This window comes from Rhineura floridana, chromosome 1, assembly GCF_030035675.1.
Source record: "Rhineura floridana isolate rRhiFlo1 chromosome 1, rRhiFlo1.hap2, whole genome shotgun sequence".
Classification (NCBI taxonomy): domain Eukaryota; kingdom Metazoa; phylum Chordata; class Lepidosauria; order Squamata; family Rhineuridae; genus Rhineura; species Rhineura floridana.
In genome coordinates this window covers 118,488,953-118,510,202 of record NC_084480.1, presented here as the reverse complement: position 1 = coordinate 118,510,202, position 21,250 = coordinate 118,488,953, and the positions used below count along the sequence as shown (strand labels likewise).

Below are 21,250 nucleotides of genomic sequence, written 5' to 3'. Positions count from 1 at the left end.
ATTTTGGGAGTAAAGAAATCTCTTGAAAATATTATCTTCTACCTGGCATACTGGGAAAGCAATGATTTATGGGTACAAAGGGATTGAAAGCTTGGTTGTAGACATTAAACACTTTTATGTACTTGTAATTTCACATGGGTATGTTGGTTTATCAAGTGCATAGTTTAGAATTAGTGGCCTTGCAAGGCTTAATTTTTTTAAATAATTGTTGAAAAAACCTTGTATATAATACACACATACACAGATTGTTGGGGAGAAACTCTCTTTGTAGCGATTGAGAAGTGTTCAAAAGAAGAAAGTGTTCAGGGATATGCATCTTCAGATAGGAATGCTAATCTGTCTGGCTATCTGGACATCCAGTGTTTCTTTTATGTATGGGCTATATTGCATTAGCTTGTTGATGGTTGTTGGTGGGTTACATTAAGTGACATAAGAGAGCATCATGCTTAAATTAGTGCCATTTGGAGCTCTCACTGTTCTAGCAGCTTGTGTAATAATAGAGGCTCCCTAGCTGAAATCTATGTTATAAACTCATTTTAGGCATGCCCCTGTCTCAGTCTCAGCTACTGCCTAAAGTCTGCAGTATGGAAATCTTATCTTACACTATTTGTGCAAGGATTTCAACAAGTTAATGTGGGGAAGTGCTTTGAATGCTATAAAGTGCTAATAAATGCTACATTTTAATACTAATAACTGGTACCAGGATGCATGGTGTTTTAAGTATAAAGTGACTAAGACATGCATGTCTGTGCAAAAACTAGTGCACCTCCAATCCTGCATGGACTGAACATCATACTCAGCCCCTCATCCACAGTGTTTTAGTTTTGTATGCAAAAGATTCTTGGTTGCAAACCAGTGTATCGCACCATCAAATTGTAGTGAGTCCACTGCTATGGATAGACCATTACCTGAGAAGGTTTGGGTTGGCAGTAGCCCTTGGCAGGGGAAGAGGACCTATTGAGGCAGTCAGCCCTAGAGACTAATGAAATCAGAAGGATTCCTGAATGTTCCCGGCTGGTGCTGTAGTTGAGGCCCTGCTCTCATTGAATGGCAAGAAGCACAGGACCATTGATTGCTCCAGAGCGTTCTTGCTGCACCTATTGAGCATGCAGGGCTCCATCATACACTGGGGAGTTGCGTATGATGAAACAGGACGGGTGGTTAATAGAACGCAAATAGCACAAATAACAATGTGAAATTGACTGGGCATGGACAAGAGCACATTGTTGTGCCTAGCAAGTGGCAGTGGTGACAGTGAAGAAAGCATTCTTTTCTATCATCGTGTTATCAGGTAATTTTCCAGCAGAGGTGTTTTAAGTGTTGAATAAGCTGATTACATCTGCCCAACTAGGGGTAGCCATGGATTCCTTAGCAACCTACTGTGACAGTTTTGTAAAGTGAGAATAAAATTGCTGAGATTCACACAGAATTGGGCACCACAATTGGGCAATCCATGGGAATTCCAGAAGAGGTTCCAGGATACTATCTGGTCCATATTTATTAGATCAGTTCCATTTGTTGTAGGTTGATGATGTGGACAAGCTGCTGGTTGAAGTTTGGCTGTAATCATCATAGGCCCAGAATTCCATTAGCAATCTTGCCATGTGGAAGTTAAGCATTTCCTTGTTGTCTATAGTCCCTTTCATGCAACACTGCATTATGTTAGCCCTTTTTGCTGCATATAACCCTGTAGAATACACATTAGGCTATGGAATGCATATCCTCCTCTGTTACTTAGCACAGAGTCTCATGCACTTCTACCTGCTGTTCCTTTCATTGTCTTCCCCTTTGGCTAATATGTGCTCACTGACTATATGAGGCTTTAGAGAACACTGCCTCCAACATATTTCCATCACCACTGCTGCTACAGCTGGCAATCACACACACTGCCAATCCTTGTATTTGATGCATATGAAATGGGGGCTGACATACTGGCCCGGTGCCAGCGGGTGGCCAGGTTGGGCACTGGTTGAGGGCCCCTGCAGCTGACTGAGGGCCCCTGTGGCTGGGACTGGGAGGGTAGAGCTCCCTCTCTCTGATCCCTGTCAGCATCAGGTCACGGGGCATGATCACAAGGTTGCAGAGTGTGTTTGCCAATTGCTACTGGATGGTGGTGCAGATCGCAGAACAGGATCTCCACTCACCCAGGCAACATCCACCCCAACACAGCTGGTGTGTGCTTAAATATGACTAGTCATGCCACCTCTTGTGTTGCCGCATCAGCGTGCTAGGTGTGCATGCCTCCCATCACCCAACATGGGGGGGGCATCAGCATGCCCACACTGCCATCTTGGGTGATGGCAGGCATGCATACTGATGCAATGACACAAGAGGTGGCATGACCAGGTGTATTTAACTGTGCACGCATCGAGGGATAGAGGCCTGCTGCAGTCTGATGCTGGCCCTGCTGATATATACTTCCTGATGTGATGATTGGCATAGAATCCTCTCTCACATGGAAGGTTTCTGTGCATGTGTGAGTGGTGGTGGTAAGGTTATCTTAAGCCTCCTTATGTCACAGGTAGCCCAACATTCATGTTTTTAGTAAAAAATACTTTCTCCTTGTACTACACCTGATAAAACCTCAGACAACTTCTTAGTTAAACAACTTCAAGATTAAGGGCTATCGAAATGTACATCTCCTGATGTCATATTATTCAGGTATCATTCATAGAAACTGCAGTTGAAAGGGTAATACAGTTCTTGGACTGTACCACGTCATATTGCAGGTGGGAGATTACATGATTGAATGGTCCTCTAGAGATAAATAGATAGATGCATAATAGGTTTGGAAAACAATTCTGGCCTAGCCTTCTCCCTGACATATGAACTCTATTTGTGCTAAGGATCTCTTTACAGTTTTACCACTACCTCTGCTTTGTGTAAACTTAAACGTCAGTTATTCAGCTCTTGGTCACTTGCAGCTAAAGTTGTAAGTTGCCTTCAATGAGAATTGTTGTGTTTGAAGTTAGGTAATATGAGTGCACGGTACTGATTGATTTTGTGGTGTCTCTTTCAAATAAGCACCCTATCGTAATTTTATTCAATGTTACTGTGTGTACATAATCTACACAGACAAATTACACAAAGTCTATAGAGTTAAACAGTGTAACATACATGCTACAGATAATCTGCTGTTGATTTATTATGCTGCCAGTGTGCTATGTGTTTTAAAAGCAGCTGCCAAAAATGAGTTGTTTTTTACTGTAACTGAAGTTCCATCAGGAACAAGTATTTGTGCATCAGCCTTGACTCTTTAGGATCACCAAATATATTTTTTAATTTTTTTTTACTATTACTTGTTACTGAACAAATTACTGTTGTAAATCCTAGAGCAGGGGTGGGCAGAAGATAGATCAGGATCTGCAGGAAAATCTCTGGGTGATTTGCAATAGATAGGGAATGATTTCTGATTCCCAATTCTTTATTTATTTATTGCATTTATATACTGCCCCAGAGCCAAAGTTCTCTGGGCGGTTTACAACAATAAAACAATGGCAACAACGAAATGACTTTCCCTACCTATATTTAGGCTGCTGAAATGAAGAAACCTCACCAGGAGTGGGTATCTGTGAAAGGACTGTGAGCCCAGTTCTTTTCTGATACTGAGAACAAATTCCTAGGCTCAGGATTTGCTCAGCCCTCTGTTCCTTAATTATAACTTCAAATCTTTTGCACCAGGTTCTGGTTGGTAGATCTTGGGGTTCTAATAAAAAATCCAAAGTAGTTCTCGCAAGCCTGAAGTCTGTGCCCACTCCTGTCCTAGACTACTAATACTCCTACATATCATCTCCCTTATTTTTAGACATTTCTGAAAGAGTTGGCATTGCATTTGCACATTTGACAGTCAGGTGGTTTGGTGCTGACAAAGGTAAGCAGCCCTATATCGAGTCACTTTTGTGTGGCTTTATATTTCAGGTATTTTCTTGTTTTCCCTCATTGTATTTTCAGCAAGGTTGCACTTTCTAAACTCTGGAATATTTCCTTTTTAGGCTTCCTCTGATTTGCTAAGTCTGATGTATGTGCCTCCTCAACTGTTACTTTCATTTTCTCTTATCTCCTCTGAGCCATCTCCCAACAGCAGTTGTATAAGCGCTACTGGAAGCTGTAGAGCTTCAGCTTGACAGAACAGCCACCAGTAACTACATTCATAAAAAGGTTCTGTGTCCCCCAGGCTAGTATGTTCAGGCTGGTGTGGTCAGAGAGAACTTTCTAACTAGTCATACTCTCTCTGTGTTTTTCAAATTAATCCAGTAATGGAACTAACTGCTGGCAGTTTTTGGAAGGGGGGGGGCTTTTCCAGCTGTTATTCTGACTGGGGTTTTGCTTGTCAATTTTAGGATAAATAAGTAAATTCAATGAATGGTGGAATACCAAAATGGTCATGTTTAATGCATATAAAATATATTTGCGTGTGAAAATAGCTTCAGATAGATGAACATAACCATCCCTCTAAAAAACAATGGTTTGGGTTTAACAGACCTACATTTTGAGAAGTCTGAATGACATAGTAGCTAGTCTCTGGATGACTGTATGTAGTAGCTAGCATGTGCAACAGATACTACAGGCACTGGCACATAGAAACTTCCAACCCCAGTGTTTGCAAAGTAAAGAAGGATCCAGAATATTGGTGGAAACAAAAATAGCTGGGAGAGAAGTTTCAGGAGGAAAGTGAGTGGCAGGGAATGGGCTAGGAATTTCTTGGATGCAAGCCATCCTTTCTTCATCCAGGCCTTTTATACACAGATGTTGTATAATGTGTATTTTGCTCCTCATTCAGGGTCTCACAAGTGACTAGAGCTTTGAGATATGGTCCAATAGATAAAGCCTTGCAGTTAAATTCCAGGGATGAAGTTGCAATTTGGCCTTGGCATAACTGGGTTAAGTTAGGAAAGGTATTATTTCGCAGCCTTGCTTCCCTTTCCCTACAATCACTGTTGTGAGGACAGCAACAATAAAGATAAAAAAAGAGCTCAGTAATTTATAAATGATAGTTACTTTGGCTTTATAAAATATCGGGTCTTCCAGAATTCATATGTTGATAAATATTGGGGAGTGGTGGGAGAAACACCATAAACGAATGAACAATTTTAAACTGTTTTTAATGTTGTATTTTAAATTGTTGTAACACATCCTGGGACCTTAGGATGAAGGGACAGGTAATAAATTAATAATAACCAGTGCCTTTTTATGATGGTATTCACTGGTATGGAGTAACTTCACCTATTGTTTTTTTCCCCATAGCAACCATTTTGTGCTGGCCCCCATGGCATTTTTGTCAAGATAGGAGTACTAGCACTTCATTGTTTTAACTAAAAAAGCATTATTATTATTAATAATAATTATAATCCAAACCCAAATTTATTTATTTATTTACTTATAGAAACCTATTCAGCTATTCAGGCCTTGTTAAGGCCTCCAAGGCAGTTCAATTTTTACACCAGTGTCAAATGCGTGAATATCACGTCTATGTTTACTTATCTGTAATATGTATAGCTGAGTTGTTGGGCCAATGATGAAACTACAGATAAAATATTCTGATGGTGGAAAGTTGTTTTTAGTACTTAATGTCATCAGCTAGGACAATTTTATTTGGCAGTTTCTCCACATTCATAATGATTTTTCTACAGAAACATCAGGTGAGCGGAAAAAAGCTGATTGCCTTCCTATTAGTGTAAAAAAAAGTACTAAAAAAACATTGACTATTTCTGTTTACCTTTTAATTTCCCTCAAACTAGAAAAATGTAACATATAAAGCAGTAAGGTAAAAACCTGAAGCAATCCACTTAGATATAAACAACTGTTAAGACACCAAAAATGTAACAAAAATGTAGTGGTGTACAGCCGTGTCCCAAACAAATAGAAAACAAAAATAAACTTCAGCCATCTAATGTTATGAATTGGAATTCTTATGTAAACCAAGGAGGCTTCTTTTGATGTTCAAGCGGGTGATTGTTACAGCTACCTATCATCAGAATCATTGGCTGGGACACTGAAAAAGAAAAAGACTTCTGGATGTTGTGTAAATTGGCAGCTGCATTGTCATTTGACTGGAAAGCGGTACTGTAGAGATGGAAAATGTAGTTCACATAAGTAGCTGGATAGATTCTGTATCTTTCCTATTCATATTCACTAATAGGCAAAAAACCTTATGGTTTAAGAATGTATCTATAGCCCACAGATATTTCTATCCAACTTGAAAAAGCAGGGAAATTGGGCAGCTATAGTGAATGCACCAGGGGAGCAGGAGACCTGACCTCCTCTCTGAGATACTGTACTGCCCTACAAATATGTCAAAATGCAAATGTCTTTCACAATCCAATCCCCTTCTGTGTAGCTTGGAAGAATTTGGTAACATGTGCCTCTGAGCATATGGTGAGTGGTGGCAATACCTGCCATCTCCAAAGATGGAGAATTATATTTTTGTATGTTTGTTGGTATTCTTCTTACTTTGCTTCATTCATGTGTTACTATTGTTTCTACAGAGAATCTAATCTAGAAAATTTTATTTCTCTCATGATTCATTCATAAATTTGTGTCAAATTTATTTTTATTAATTTCAAAGCCTTTTTATTGGTCCGTGCCATATGATGGTGAAGACAGCCTTTTGTGTTTCAAATTGGAGGTTATGTTCTATTTCTATTTTGGGTGCATTAACAGTTGAATCTGAATCTGCAGTTTAATGTAAAATCAGACAAATTACAATATGTTGCTACTTCAGGAATGACTCTAGCTCAGCCTTTCCCAACTAGTGGGCCACCAGATGTTATTGAAACACAGCTCCCATCAGCCTCAGCCAGCATTGCCAATGGTCAGGAAAGATGGGAATTGTGGTCCGACAACATCTGGTGGCCCGCTAGTTGGGAAAGGCTGCTCTAGCTGTTGGAAAAAACAAACTTAGCCTGCCCAAGTTGCATGTTTTCCACCTGCTATGTTGAAACCACTTCATTTAAGGCAAGGTGGGCACGGTCAATTAAAAACATAGAGCACACCTAGAATTTTGCTAGGATATATTTCACCTCCCACTGTTTTATCTTGTGCAAACTGAGACATTCCTCATGTCCGTTGGAGACTATTCTGCAGAATAGTCAGTGCCATTATTCCACAATTGTTTTTGGAGTTTTTTTAGTGTAAATTTTGCAAAGTGTTGCTGTACTTCACATATTCACAGAAATAAAAGCAAAATAAAATCATTTCCTATAGGAAACTTCATTAAAATTGCAAAGTAAATCAGACATATTTAAAGTGACTATCTGGACTGTGTCAACTGTCTTAGTAATGTTGCTTCCTTCCTGCTAAAACAAGATCAGCACATATCTTCTTTCTATTATTTGGGCTGATTGCAGATGTTGCCACCACTCACCATATGCTCAGAGGCACATGTTACCAAATTCTTCCAAGCTACACAGGAAGTGGATTGGACTGTGAAAGCCCAACCCAAATTGTCTGCATTTTTACGAATTTGTAGGGCAGTACAATATCTCAGAGAGGAGGTCAGGTCTCTAGTTCTCCTAGTGCATTCACTATAGCTGCCCAATTTCCCTGCTTTTAAAAGTTTGATAGAAATAGCTGTGGACTATAGGTACATTCTTAAACCGCAAGATTTTTTGCCTATTAGTGAATTCCTCTGCTTTTTAATCCGGGAAGTAAGAAATGGGATCCTGTGCAAGCTTGCCGAGAATGGACTGATCATTTGCATGCTTATTGAGTTCAGTGGGATTTACTCTCCTGCAATCATGTTTACGATAAGTGACCAGAAGGGATGGGGAGGGGAGGGGAGGGGGAGGAGGAGGAGGAGGGAGGGGAGGGAGGGCAGAGGGGAGGAGGGGGATGGGAGCAGGAAGGAGAGGGAGGGGAGGAGAAGGACAGGTTTGATCATTTGCATGTTTATTGATTTCAGTGGGATTTACTCCCATGCAGTCATACTTAGGATAGGTAAAACTGACCTGGGGGTGGGAGAGACGGCTGGGCAGGGAAGAAGGAAGAGGGGAGGGGAGGGGAGGAGGAAGGGAGAGGAGAGGGGAAGGAGGGGAAAGGCAGGTCTGATCATTTGAATGCTTATTGATTTCCGTGGGATTTACTCCTATGTAATCATGGTTAGGATAGTTAAAACTGACCATGGGGGAGGTGCAGGGGGAGGGGAGAGGAGAAGGAAGGAGAAAGGGAGGGGAGAGGGGAGCAGAAGGAGGGTGAGGGGGAAGGAGGGGATTGGAGGGGGAGGGGCAAAGGAAGGGGGAGGGGAGGGCAGGTTTGATCATTTGCATACTTATTGAGTTCAGTGGTATTTACTCCCGTGCAATCATGCTTAAGATAGGTAAAACTGACCATGGGGAGGGGGAGGGGAAGGGAGGGGGAAGGAGGGGATTGGAAGGGAAGGAAGAGGGAAGTGGCAAGAGGGAGGGGATAGGAGGGAGGAGAAGGGAGGGTAGGTTTGATCAGTTGCATACTTTTTGAGTTCAATGGGATTTATTTCTGTGCAATCATGTTTGGAAATGGACTGCCTTCAAGATCATCCTGACTTATGGTGACCCTATGAATAGGGTTTTCATGGTAAACAGTTCTCAGAGGTAGTTTTACCATTGCCTTCCTCTGAGGCTGAGAGGCAGTGACTAGCCCAAGGTCACCCAGTGAACTTCATGGCTGTCTGGGGATTCGAACCCTGGTCTCCCAGGTCATAGTCCAACACTGACCTGGGGGAGGGGGAGTGAGGGGAGGAGGAGGGGGAGGGGAGGAGATTGGATGGGTGGACACTGGGCAGAGGGGAAAACCCTTTCCTTTCCAAAAGGAAAACATTGTGAATAACTGCTTTTGAGGGTTTCCCCTACCTTTTTATTCTACAGCAGGTACATGTAGCCTCCCACCCAAATTTAAACCAAAGCTGTCCCTGGCCACATGTACACCAGACCTTTATTGCACTTTGGACAGTCATGGCTTCTCTCAAAGAATCCTGGGAAGTGTAGTTAGTGAAGGGTGCTGAGAGTTGCTAGGAGACGCCCTGTTCCCCTCAGAGAGCTTCAATCAGAATGGCTGACTGTTAAGCCACTCTGGCCACTGGACCTCTGTCAGGAGAATAGCAGTCTCCTCTCAGCACCCTTCACAAACTACACTCCCCAGGATTCTCTGAGGGAAGCCATGACTGTCTCACGTGAAATCAAAGTCTGGTGTGGGGTGGACCTCTGATTAGGCAAGCCAAGCAACTGTGAGTCTGGCTTTTAGAACACTGACAGTTGGTTCTTACTGAGCATGCCCGACATTATCATTCAGTTCAATGCAAAATCTATTAAATTAATTAAAAATCAGCCAGGCATTTTTTTAGCTTTTAAACTGCAGAGTATGGGACAAGGTCAGTAATAGGATTACAGGTCCTCTGTGAACATGGTTGATGTTTAATTAATTTCAACAGATTATGAGAACTCTTAGAGAAAAAAGTCCAAAAGGGGTCTGGGTTCTTTTCCTCTTTCTTTAGACTTTGAACTCTCTACTCTTTCTGACTGTTTTGTGTATCGCCATGAAAATTGAGAGGGTTGTTAAGCAAGCGTTTCTGAGTTCAGGACAGTAAGTCTTGTAAGATTTTGTTTTGAAATGAGCTTATGGGAAGGATCAGAATGGCATGGGGGTTATTTTCAATTTAACATTGCGGAATGTGAAAAATCCATGCTGGCTATAGTATACAGCCACTCTCATGGCTGTATAATAACTGCCATTAGAATTATCAATATATTGTGTAGCAGCAACTATGGAATATATATCTATGTTTGTCCTGTCAAAATTTGCATCTGCTGATTATGGAAGAGCCAGCGTAGATGGCATTGGGGTCAGTGAATGCATGCCTCATGGCACCCATCTCTTGACCTCCTGTACCCTACACCCCATTCCAGGATACTTTAACCTTCTTCATAGCAGAACATTTCTGTGTGAGTGAGTGAGCAAGTGAGTGAGAAAGAGAGAGAGATTGATTAATTAGGATTGGAGGAAGTGGTTTTCCTCTGGTTCAAGTAAATAATCCACTGATTTTTGTACAGCTGCTGTTGACCCTACTGTGGCGTTCTATTTGCTCCTGGTTTTATTGTTGTTTGGGTTTGTAACTGGGAATTGTTTTTATTGTTTTCATTTTGATTGTACCTCATCCTGGGTTTGCTAAATAAATCTGATTCCACCCCCGCAAGTTATGCAGTTTGCATTTTTAAAAATAGAAACAAAAACCTGAATGTTACATGCAAAGCATCACGTGTAGTTTGGTCCTGGCACAAAGTACTTTGGAACACAAATGGTATTGGTACAAGCAGGGCCGGCTCCAGGCATGCCGGGGCCCTTGGGCATCAGCTTGCCCTGGGCCCCGGCATGTGTGTGCATTTGCGTTCACGCGCATGCGCGCATGGCCTCCCCCACAAACCCCACCTACCTGTTTCCTGTCTTTTACTATTGCCATTAACCAAGATGGTGGCTGCGGTTTCCCTAAGGGGATGAAGCTTCTGCCGCCATCTTTGTTGATAACACACATGCATCTCTGCCATCAACTAAGATGGCGGCAGGGGCTTCAGTACTTTAGGGAAACCGCAGCTGCCATCTTCATTAAGGGCAATACTAAAAGGCAGGAGACAGGTAAGTAGGGGGGCGTGGATCACTGCGGATCATGGAAGGGGAGCAGAGGGGCCACTGAGGGGCCCCCTTCAGCTCCAGGGGCCCTCAGGCCAGTGCCCCACCTGGCTGCCCTTTAGAACCGGCCCTGGGTAGAAGCTGCAGTACATGAGTTTGTCTAATTCTTTGAAAAAGCTGTCTAGGCTATACACCATTACGCTATCTTCTGATAGTAAGTTCTATAGGATCAAGGGCTTTAAAAAACATTTTTATTATAAATGAGTTACTGTGACAGTGGTTACCTTGAGAGCATATTGATAGAAGCTTGGGTCCTTAAAGAAAGACTTCTACAGGAAGTTGTAAGGTGGGCCTTGCAACCCTTTTCAGCAAGAGGAGACAGCAAGGCCTTTTTATGTAAATATGTGTATCATGTGAAGATTGATATAATATTCATTAATACGGTGATATTTCTTGGTGATATACATGCAAATTGTATGCTTAGAAACATCTGAGAACTTTACCAAGACTTTTTTAAAAAAACCAAAGCAGCAGCAACAACAAAATGCTATGGCAACTATCAGGAGAAAATCATCTGAGCTGGCCTTGGCAGCTAGTTTCTTTCCATGAGAGAAGCAGAGGAAAATGTGTGGTACTATGCAGAGATTGAAGATATTCCTTCAGTTATGCCAGTGAATATATTAAAGAATTTAGCTGTACCTTACCTCCAGGCACTCAGCTCTTAAACTTTGATGTTGTTTCATCTGCCCGTTCTGTGACGGTTACCTTGTAAATTTTTGGCCATAGTACCAATTAAAGAAGATAACCACAAACATCTCTAAAGTGCCTCACCCCTCTTCTTCACATGCAATGCCTACACGCCACTACCTTCAAAGTAGGCATTTGGGCAAAATGTAACAATCATCATATTCCTTACAAGTTCAGAAGCTTCTCAAGTTAATGTTTGTTTCCACAAGCAAAAGTTAATTATTCTCATCCCTTTCCATTTTGTTGATTGCAGCTTGAGGGGGGGATGGGAATTGTGTTTCCTCCTAAAACATTTTTCCGATTCCTGTTTCATAAAGTGGAAAGAAGAGGAAAGTCTTCTGCTCCATTGGAGCGGAGACAGTGATTTTCCTCCCTATTGCAGCACTGCACTGGGAGGACAGGAAGATGGGGACTGGCAAACCACGTGAAACATCTTGTCAGGTCTGATCTGGCCTCTGCGCCATGGGTTTGCCACCCCTGTTGTATGGAATGGTTATAAAGAAGCTATATTCATGAATAATGGAGACAATGAAAATTGCCTACAAACCTCAGACCATGTTCCAAGGCTGTGTGGCAGGCTTCTGTGTTACTCCTAATGGATTTCCCATTTTGCTTCAAGCCCCTGGAATTCTGTCGCCCCAGACTGTCACCTCTACTGCCTACTGGACTGGGCTGATCCTTTTTGTTGCACTGTTTAAAGCAATAAGAGCTATTCTCTCTTAGATTTGCAGGATGATATACTTATGGTTTCAGAAACATGGTCTGCCCCACATTGAGCATGTACTGTAATAGCTTTCCAGTTAGGTATACCAGTGGAGATAAATAGATACAGTACTATTACATACCTCATATTTACCTTATGACCTAACAATGTGCAATGTGGTTTTTGAGTAGCTGGCTTACTGTAAGTCTCTTCACATCCAAAGGTGTTAGCACTGTGACTAATGCTATCTGCTCTAGCACAGAGAGATTTTCAGAGAGATTACAGTAATTGTGGGAAGGGTAGAGAAATAAAAAACAAAACAAGATCAGAAGCCATAGGCTAAATTTATTCACATCCACATCAAACAATTATCATCTCCCGTTTTTTCATTCACTTTGTGACTCTGTGAATTATCAACTCATTTTGGCTAAAATGCTCTAGATCCTATTATTAAATTGGATTTGAAATATATTTACAGAACAGACAGCATAACCAGAGAAATATCAACAATGTTACAGGTGAAGGAACAGGAGCCCTTCTCGATTAATGTAGTGTATACAGCTACATTTTACATCATTTGTTGGCATAACAATATGTATTTATTTATTATTTGATTTATATCCCGCCCTTCCTTGTAAAGAGCCGAAGGTAAAAAACCAAAACTTTAACAAATAAATCTATGTAACAGTTTGTGTTTTGATTGATTCAGTCTGTGACTGCTTATACTTTGACATGTCACATAGAATTTTTTTTTATAAATGTGAATGCAGATTAAAGGTAGGTGACAGAGCTTAGTGGCAGAGCTACAGTTATCAGCTTCAGAACAAGCCAGAATTATTAAGCTGAGTTCACACCATGGTTTAATACCCTGGGTTGTTCTGAAGCTAGTAACCACAGTTTCCTGGTTTTGATAAAATCGAGTATTTCCTGGTTTGCTTGATGTTGCTGCGAAGGGAGAAGCAAAGAGGCTATGTGACCTGGAAAAAGTTTCATTCACTATTTGAGTTTTCTCAGCTGAAATATGGTCATCAGAACACTATCAATATGACAACTTTATAATAGTAATTTGAAGGAGCAACTGTAACTTTTAAAAAATGCAAGCACACAGCTTATCCAAGGCCCCCTGTGGATAAAACAATGCTTTTCTATTCTATCTGGCTAGCGTGGGATGCTTTATTACTCTGTCTTCCAGCCATAATGCACCCAACAACAGGATGGTGGCATTGTGTATTACCCTCTTCCAGGTTGCTGCTTTCCTTTGAGCTCTTCCTTTCCTACTGATTATAAGTTTTAGTGGTGAACACCTTTTAGGTTACATTTGTGGCAAAACATTTCCATACAGACACATTTGCCTGCTCTTAAATCCATGACAGCCACCCAAATCATACAGCCATGGGTTTGAATTGTGATGCCCATGAAAACATGTAGAATTTATGTTAATTTGACCTGCTCTGTAGAACTTCTTGCTTGAAATTTACTGATATAGGTTTGTAATTAATAACTGCACCTTGACCTTCTTCTACCTAACAGGTCACCAGTGAATAGAACTGGTGAGGGCAGAAGCGAATTAATGCTATAAAATCTTAATGATGGGGGCAGGGCACATTGAACATATTAGATCAATTACCTTCAATATTCTTCTGGGATCCATTCAGGGGGTTAGATATTGCTTCTAATGCTGTAACTGCCTGAACTCTGCCTATCTCAGGGTCAAACTACACATTATGTTTAATGAGTAGTCTGAAGCTACATATGTGCTTTTTTACCTTACTCAAAAATAAGTTTATGGGTCCCAATCCAGATTGGGACTGCAGTGCACTAGAAGGGAGGTTTATGCCTTTCCTCCCCATCTGAGGCCACCTGAAACTCATCTATCTAGGTGGCAATTACCTATTAGTATTTTTTGTTTTAAGAAAACAACCTTATTCACACCAATGGAAGTTTTCTTATTAGTACTAGCTGCCCCTTGGAGGGAGGGAGGGAGTTTTGAAGGGGTCGCAGGCAGGTAGAAAATAACTAAGCTTCCCTTCCATGTATGCTCTGGTCCCAATGTGGATTGGACTCCCTGCACTTACTTTTGTGAAAGAAAAATGTGTAAACTCAGCTGGAGACAGTCTATTAGATGTAACAGGTAGTTGAGCCTTTTCCCTCATATCCTCGCTGTTTCCTACGATTAGCAGGGAGGGAGAGAAAGGGGAATTGCATCAGGTCCTGAAATTTTCAGACATAAAGAATGTGGCAGACTTTGGGAACAGTTGTCTTAGTAGTACAATTCTCAGTTTAGAGGTGCTTGCCTGAATACAACTTTGATCAGCTTCTATCAGAAAATTAAATCATTTGTTTTAAAACGTCTTGGGCTAAAAATTGTGGAGTACAATAATTACCTTCCTTTATTTGATTTTGTTTTACATGTTTTTCATGAGTATTGTTTTTATAACATGCTTTTTTATTTTATAGACTAGTAATTAATTTTTTTTTATAAATAGATTTATGAATTCACAGATAATTGAGCCCATGTAGGCAGCATTCTTGTGCTTACAATATCTTGAATATCAAGAAAATCAGGAACCCCTTTACCGTTCACTAGCTAAAGCTTTGAAATGGATTGTCAGATAGTCCTACAGCACTGGCAAATCATTATTAATTTGTTATATAATAGACAGGCCAGGAGGACTTTCTTAGATGCTGGATATGAGTTAACAAAATAGTGAAGATTACATCTCTAGAATGAATGAACTTTCTACTGTACTTTATAGGGAGTAAATCCTGTGTGCCATGTGCTATGCCTATTAATCTCTGGAGTTTTATTTAAGTTATGTTAAGAATTCAATTTGTTTTAAATTCTGTTCTTTGTGTGTTTCTATGGATGAAAGCTACACACACACACACACACACACACACAGAGACATTCAAAAGAAAAAAAAGAAATAAGCTCCTAGGTATTGTCGCTATCTAGAACTTAATCTGAAATATTTGTATTATTCATTCCATTAGAAATTGCTTCATAAAAGATAAATAAATGTTTACACTATCAGACATTTGAGGATATTGAAGGACAAGCATTTAATATGTAGTAAGCAAAAAACGACTATTTTCAGTTAGAAAGCAATGCAATCTCAGCATCATACACTAACAAGGAAAACAAACAATACTGTATTTTTAAAACTTTAATGTAGGAATCTGGAAAAGAGAGAATTCCCTATTCCTAATATCACAACAACATGGCTAAGAATTAGTATGTTCAAATCAGTTTTGGAAACTCAATTATGTGTGTGTGTGTGCGATATGTGAGAATGATGTTATCTGTGACTGAACACTATCTTGACTTGCCTGCGGTTTTTGTTGCTAGAAGAACGTGGCTTCACCTTTAAATGCAAAGTAGCTTTTGAGACAAACTTTGGGGTAGAGTAAGCTCCTTTGTCATAAAAATTTGGCATAGGGAAGACTGAACCATCACATCTGCAGCTTATGCACCTCTGTGTTTCCTTCTGCTATAACTCACAGGTGAACTGAGCCAATTTGAATCTGCTATTAAAAGTTTTTAGAAGGTGATTAATCTGCTCATTAAGTCAAAGCTTTCAGCCCTACTTTTCACCTGGTCATTGCTTATAACAGGAATCTGGTGGTGCTGTGGTAAAGTTGTTTCACTTGTTTAAATCCCCACAAAAATGACCATATATCATGTGAGTGGCAAAGCTAAGCATTTAGGGTAATCCTTTTGAGTGTCCACAGTCACACTTGATTATTAGGTTGCTTGTATTCATTTATATCCTGTAGCAATTATTGCAGCAGAAAGAGTGGCTGGAAACAAAATGTTTCAGTTTGTTTCAGTGATCACAGGTTGCAATTATTATGGAAGGATGACTTGACTGTGCTTAAGCCTGTGATTGCAGAAACCAACAACTCAGGATCATGCTACATCAGGGCTTTCCCCCCTCATTATGTCTTAATCATAACAAACGGCAGCCCCTCTTATATCTGTGATATTTCACAGTAAAAAAAGTCACAATAGAAATACATTTATGCATAGTGTTCATGCACAACTGCATTTCCATGTATGTAATGGGTATTAATAGCAGTATGGTGGTGAAATTCTTGTTTCTTTTTATTGTGCCACTACTTGAAGGCACATAACAACAATAGAGAAGGGTTGTATACAGTTGACTACCTATTCTTACACCCTATCTGGTGTATATTTTCCTAGAAATAAGTCCCACTGTGTTTAATGAGGTTTATTCCCAGGTTATTCTCAGGAACTGCAGCCTTAGTAACTACCATTGAACTCAGTGTGATTTACTTCTTAGTATACCTGCTAAGGATTGCCTTGCATGTCTCTTTATGTCTTGAGCATGTCCATAAGCGTAATGAAGAAAACTGGCCTATTTAGTGATATAGGATACTAAAAGCCAAGCAGGATTAGGATAATGTCCCTTATTAATACAGTAAGATGGAGTTTTTATTTAAAAAGCACAAGATATACCACTAATGGGTATTACCATATAAAATGATGTAATGCCTGCATACTGAATAATGTCCTGTGCTAGTCATACTCAGGAGTAGACCTGCTGAAATCAATGAAGTTACTTATTACCTCCTTACCCACTATGATTGTGGTTTCTAATATCTTTATATCTAATATCTTCCTAATGGGGCAGGGGGATTGGCTATTAACCTTGGCTTTAATTAGTAAAGTGGAAGATGACAGAGCTTCATGTTGCCTGCAAGTAAGGCCTTCTAACATAGAAATCCTTCCCTTAATACCACATAGGTTGGTATGTGTGTGTGGAACTGTGTAGCAATCCTTATCCTTTGCTCAAATTTATGCAGTTGCTCTCCAAATAATTTTTTTTCTTCAGCCGGTGGTGGTGGGGTGGGGAAGAAGGTTGTCTGAATTGTATGTCTCCTCTTCCCTTTAGCCCTGTAGAATCCATTTTACTTTTCTGAAGTGAGATGTTCTGTGGATAAAAGCTGACTGAGCATTATTTTTGTTTATTTATTTTGTTAATTGATATGCCATAATTGCAAACCATCTCTAAGCAGTGCTCTCTTTGGTCCTTTAGCCCTAAACTCAGATTTTGGAACAGGTGTGGGCGGAGGCTTGATAACTGCTATTAACTAATGAGTGAAAGGTATTCTGCAACTGCTTAGAGGCACATGTTCTTTCATACAGATATGTTACAATAAGGTGATTTGTGAAGAATGATTAAAAATAGGGTTAAGACTGGCTGCTCATTTTTCTCCTCCTGGTACAGTGGGGAGGAGAGCCTGGCTGGGAGTCCAGAGTGTGTGAGTTCAAATCCCCACTTGTGTCTCCTGGGTGTCAAGGGCCAGCTAAAGATTGGCTCAGGGGTTACGTGCCCTGCCACCTGTGCAGCTGTGGGCAAGCTGCATAGTCCCAAGGACCCCAGTTGCCCCCCAGCTGGCAGTCGTGGACAAGGAAGGGGCTGGCTTGTGCAGCTGTGGCAAGCTGAGCAGGCCCTAGCCAGCTGGGGAGGACTAGCCTCAGAGGGAGGCAATGGTAAACCCTCTCTGAATACCGCTTACCATGAAAACCCTATTCATAGGATAGCCATAAGTCGGGATCAACTTGAAGACAGTCCATTTCCATTTGTTTTCATCTTCCTATGAGCTACCTTTCTTGTAAGACTACTGGATTCTCAGAGATATCTAAGGGGAACCAGGCTACCATTTAGCTATGGGTCTGCAACCAGCATAGGTGTTAGAATAGCTCTGCCGAAGCAACCCTACTGGAGTACTGAGGTTAACAGCTCGTGTTCACCTGTGCTCTACCAGAATAAAAACGCTTTGATTTAGGTGGTGTTTGAATTGTACTGGACAGAATGTTGTATTGGTTTGTCCTACACCACATCATAAAATATCAGACAATGACTTGGGAGATCTGAATTCAAATCCCCACTCAGCTTAAAACTCTCTTGGTAACCTTGAGCCAGTCACTATTTCTGACCTACCTCACAGGCTTGTTGTGAGGATTAAAAAGACAGGAAGAATTGTGTATGCCTTGTTCAAGAAAGGATGGGATATATAGATAGAAAAGGAATAATTATTAGGTCAGTTAATCTTCCCCAAGAAGCTTGTATCATAAATTCATTTGGGTAGAAATAGTAGAGGTAGGGGAAATCCAAACCCCACAAAAATGCTTTTGCCACTAGATTAAGAAAAACTTAACCTGTGATAAATATTCAATTCCTTGTTCCTCTTCAGCGTTTTTGTGTGTGTATCATATGAAATAATTGCTTAGATTATGTGTGGTAGTGATTCATGCAGTCAGATCTAAAATCTTGTGTGAACTCCATAATTGGAACTATGAATTACGTTGGATGGCATTTTAGAAAGGCTATAATTTAGCTTTTTAGCTGCTGAAAAGTAGCTCTGTCAGTGCCCATACATTTAGAAGTCTGAATAAAAATTACCTGGGGCATTAAAATATTAGTATTTTTTTGAAAAATACCAATTTGCTTTTTTGTTTGTGGTAATTATTTATACTCAAAACCTTCTTGCAACTGTTTAAATTATAATTTAAATAGCTTTCAAAAGAGATAATTATTTGTACAGCTGTGTTATATAGCATTAAGAATATAGTTTATTCAGAAGCCCCTTGGCAGAGACATCATGCACATGTTCATTGGGGTACTTTGATATACAATGCCCAATCAGATTGTTACTATACTTGGGAAGCCTAAAGATTGTAGTTATTAAACAAAGCTGTTTTGGTCCTACAGAATAGTGCTGTGATCCTAAACATTGCCAGTGAAGTGCCACTGAAACAAATGCAACATGTTTCTGCATTTAAAATTAATATGATTGTAAAAAATGTACATTATTTTACTGGCAGGACCATCCCTGCCATGCAAAAGGGTGAAGTGACCTGTTTCTGGTGGTACGCTAAAAGGGGTAGTGTGGGATAGATTAAACCAAGAATTAGTGTCTAAGATTCATTCCTAACCCTATTTACCTAGGAATAAGCCCCATTGAATTCATTAGGACTTACTTTGAGGAGACATTGTTAGGATTGTGTTGTAGAATTGTCTTTCTGCACTATTCAAAGGACTGCCCTAGCAAAGTGGGTGGACCCTATTTGGACTCTGGTTCAGGGAGCAAAATATTCTGGGCCAGCACTGTTTGCAGGTACATCTAGCAAAACCTAAGTACGTAACCAGTATTTGGGTCTCAAAAAAAGTCAATTTCAGAACCAGCCCAGCAAAGACATTTTGCTATTGACTTCTGTGTTGTGGTTCCATACATGATGTGCTGTTTATCCATCCAGAACTATCTAGAATGCACCCATACAATCAGCTGTGACCTGCCAGGATATGGTATGATTCTGGCCTGTTTTACCAAGAGGATCACAGATTTTTGTTCTTGATTCTGCAATAAGCTTGCCTACTTTTATCAGGTGTTTTTTAAAATAGATTTTCCTTGGAAGGCTGAAGCTTCTCATGAATCCCCTTCAACCACACACACAATTCAGAGGGCCTCACTTTCTTTAGAACCTTTGCTAGCATTGACTCTTGGTGCAGTGCTAGTTTAGATTAAATAAATGCCAGGTGGTTCCTTTGTTATGAAGGAGAGTGAGAAAATTTATTTTGCATTATAATTCTGCAACTCTGAAATTTGTCCATTATATCTAAATAGTCTTTCCCATTCCGATGCTGCTACAGCTGGTGGGAGTTGTAGTCCAAAGCATCTAGAGGACACCAAATTGGGGAAGGGTTATCTAGAGTTGATATACTGGAAAGACTCCCACTCAGTTTGAAAAGTTTGAAACCTTTTCAAAGTTGACAATGTAATTTCTATAATTCACTTCTTACAAAGAAGCTTTGGAATTAAATTTTAGCATCAGCTCTAATATCCAGGACCAGAGATGTTGTGTCTCTTTTTTTAAAAAAAATGTAGGGCTTCCCCCCCTTAACTTTTCTTAAGATTGTTTCTGTAATTGTGAGATACTTATATAATATTGTGCATTATGTTAATAAATGTGGATATAATTTTTTTATTCAGGTTTGTGTGACATAAAGGTGAAAAAAACCATGTTTCACATTGCAAATGTTGCTACTGTGTTTATTAGTGGTAAAGTATTGCTGTTGAAAAGAATAATTAAAAGACTGATTTTTAAATTAAAAAACAAAAGCCAATTAAAAAACAAAATACCAACACCAGTGTGTGTGTGTGGATACAGCTTTAATTCTAATAATATTATTTTTAAATATTAGAGTGTTAGACCACCAAAATGATAAATTTTTGCACAGGATCCACTCCTAAACTTATTTTCTATGTGTGTGCTTTGAATTATAGTAATATAAACAATAATAAGTATTGTACTGCTTTTTTTTAGCAGTATCTAAAAGAAAATCCAGCTCATGAAGACAACATATTCAGGACAGATGTAGGAGGATAAACTTTGTCTTCTGTTTCTATTAGTTGAATAGAGCAGACATTTTTTAACAAAATATTTTCCAAGTCAGAGTTAACTTATCCTACATTGTGGGCTTGTTCATGGCTTGTAAAGAATCCAAAGGAATTTGTAATGGGCTGTGAACAATGGATTGCAGTAGGGGGTAAAAACAACAAAAGGAGATGGAAGGAAAATTGCCTAATTAGACCCAGCACTACTTCTGGAAACATTAAAAAAGGATCAGAAGAGATCTCAAGGAACAGAGAGGAGTGAAATAGTCTGCTGTTGCCACCTCCTTCCCAAATACTTCAGTTCATTATTCTTCCAAAAAGGAGTTGTAGCAGGGCATAGATTTTTGGACATCAACATGTCCCTGGGTTAGATTATATCTATTGCCTTCAGATAGGTGATAGTCCAAAATAAATATATAGGTTTACTCCATTTTTTCTTCTTTCTGTGTTCAATTCTTCACCATAGTATTTTTTAAAATACCATTTTCATCTGTACAGTGCAAGGACTCTAGTTTTTATTTATTTTTCAAAATGTAACACAATAAGTTTAATAATCATATATAGATTTGGGGGATAATATTGGCCAAGAACTCTGGTTGTATTTGGGTGAGAGGTTATTTTGTTTCAGAGGGAACATAATCTGTGTGGCAGATCCCAACCAGAAGTCATGCCCAAGAGGTGTATTGCGTATGTAAACATTTGCTACTAAACTATTCAATCCAAGGATTCCCCAAGTACTTTACAATAAAAATTAATAATTACAGTAAAACTGATAAATGG

General features: G+C 39.8%; 1 protein-coding gene across 16 annotated transcripts in view; it reads left to right on the top strand.

Annotated features, from left to right (window-relative positions):
• The window catches only part of BNC2 (basonuclin zinc finger protein 2), a 626,204-nt gene that overhangs the window by 305,886 nt on the left and 299,068 nt on the right, over nucleotides 1-21,250 (top strand). Inside the window, exon 1 of one of the 16 annotated variants that reach the window (XM_061630517.1) lies at nucleotides 3,831-3,871. The exons of 14 other annotated variants lie outside the window; for them this stretch is intronic. The gene's annotated coding sequence lies outside the window, so the exon portion shown is untranslated. Of the gene's footprint in view, nucleotides 1-3,830; nucleotides 3,872-15,495; nucleotides 15,551-21,250 lie in introns of those variants that run through there. One more of the 16 variants, XM_061630499.1, reaches the window with a different exon arrangement.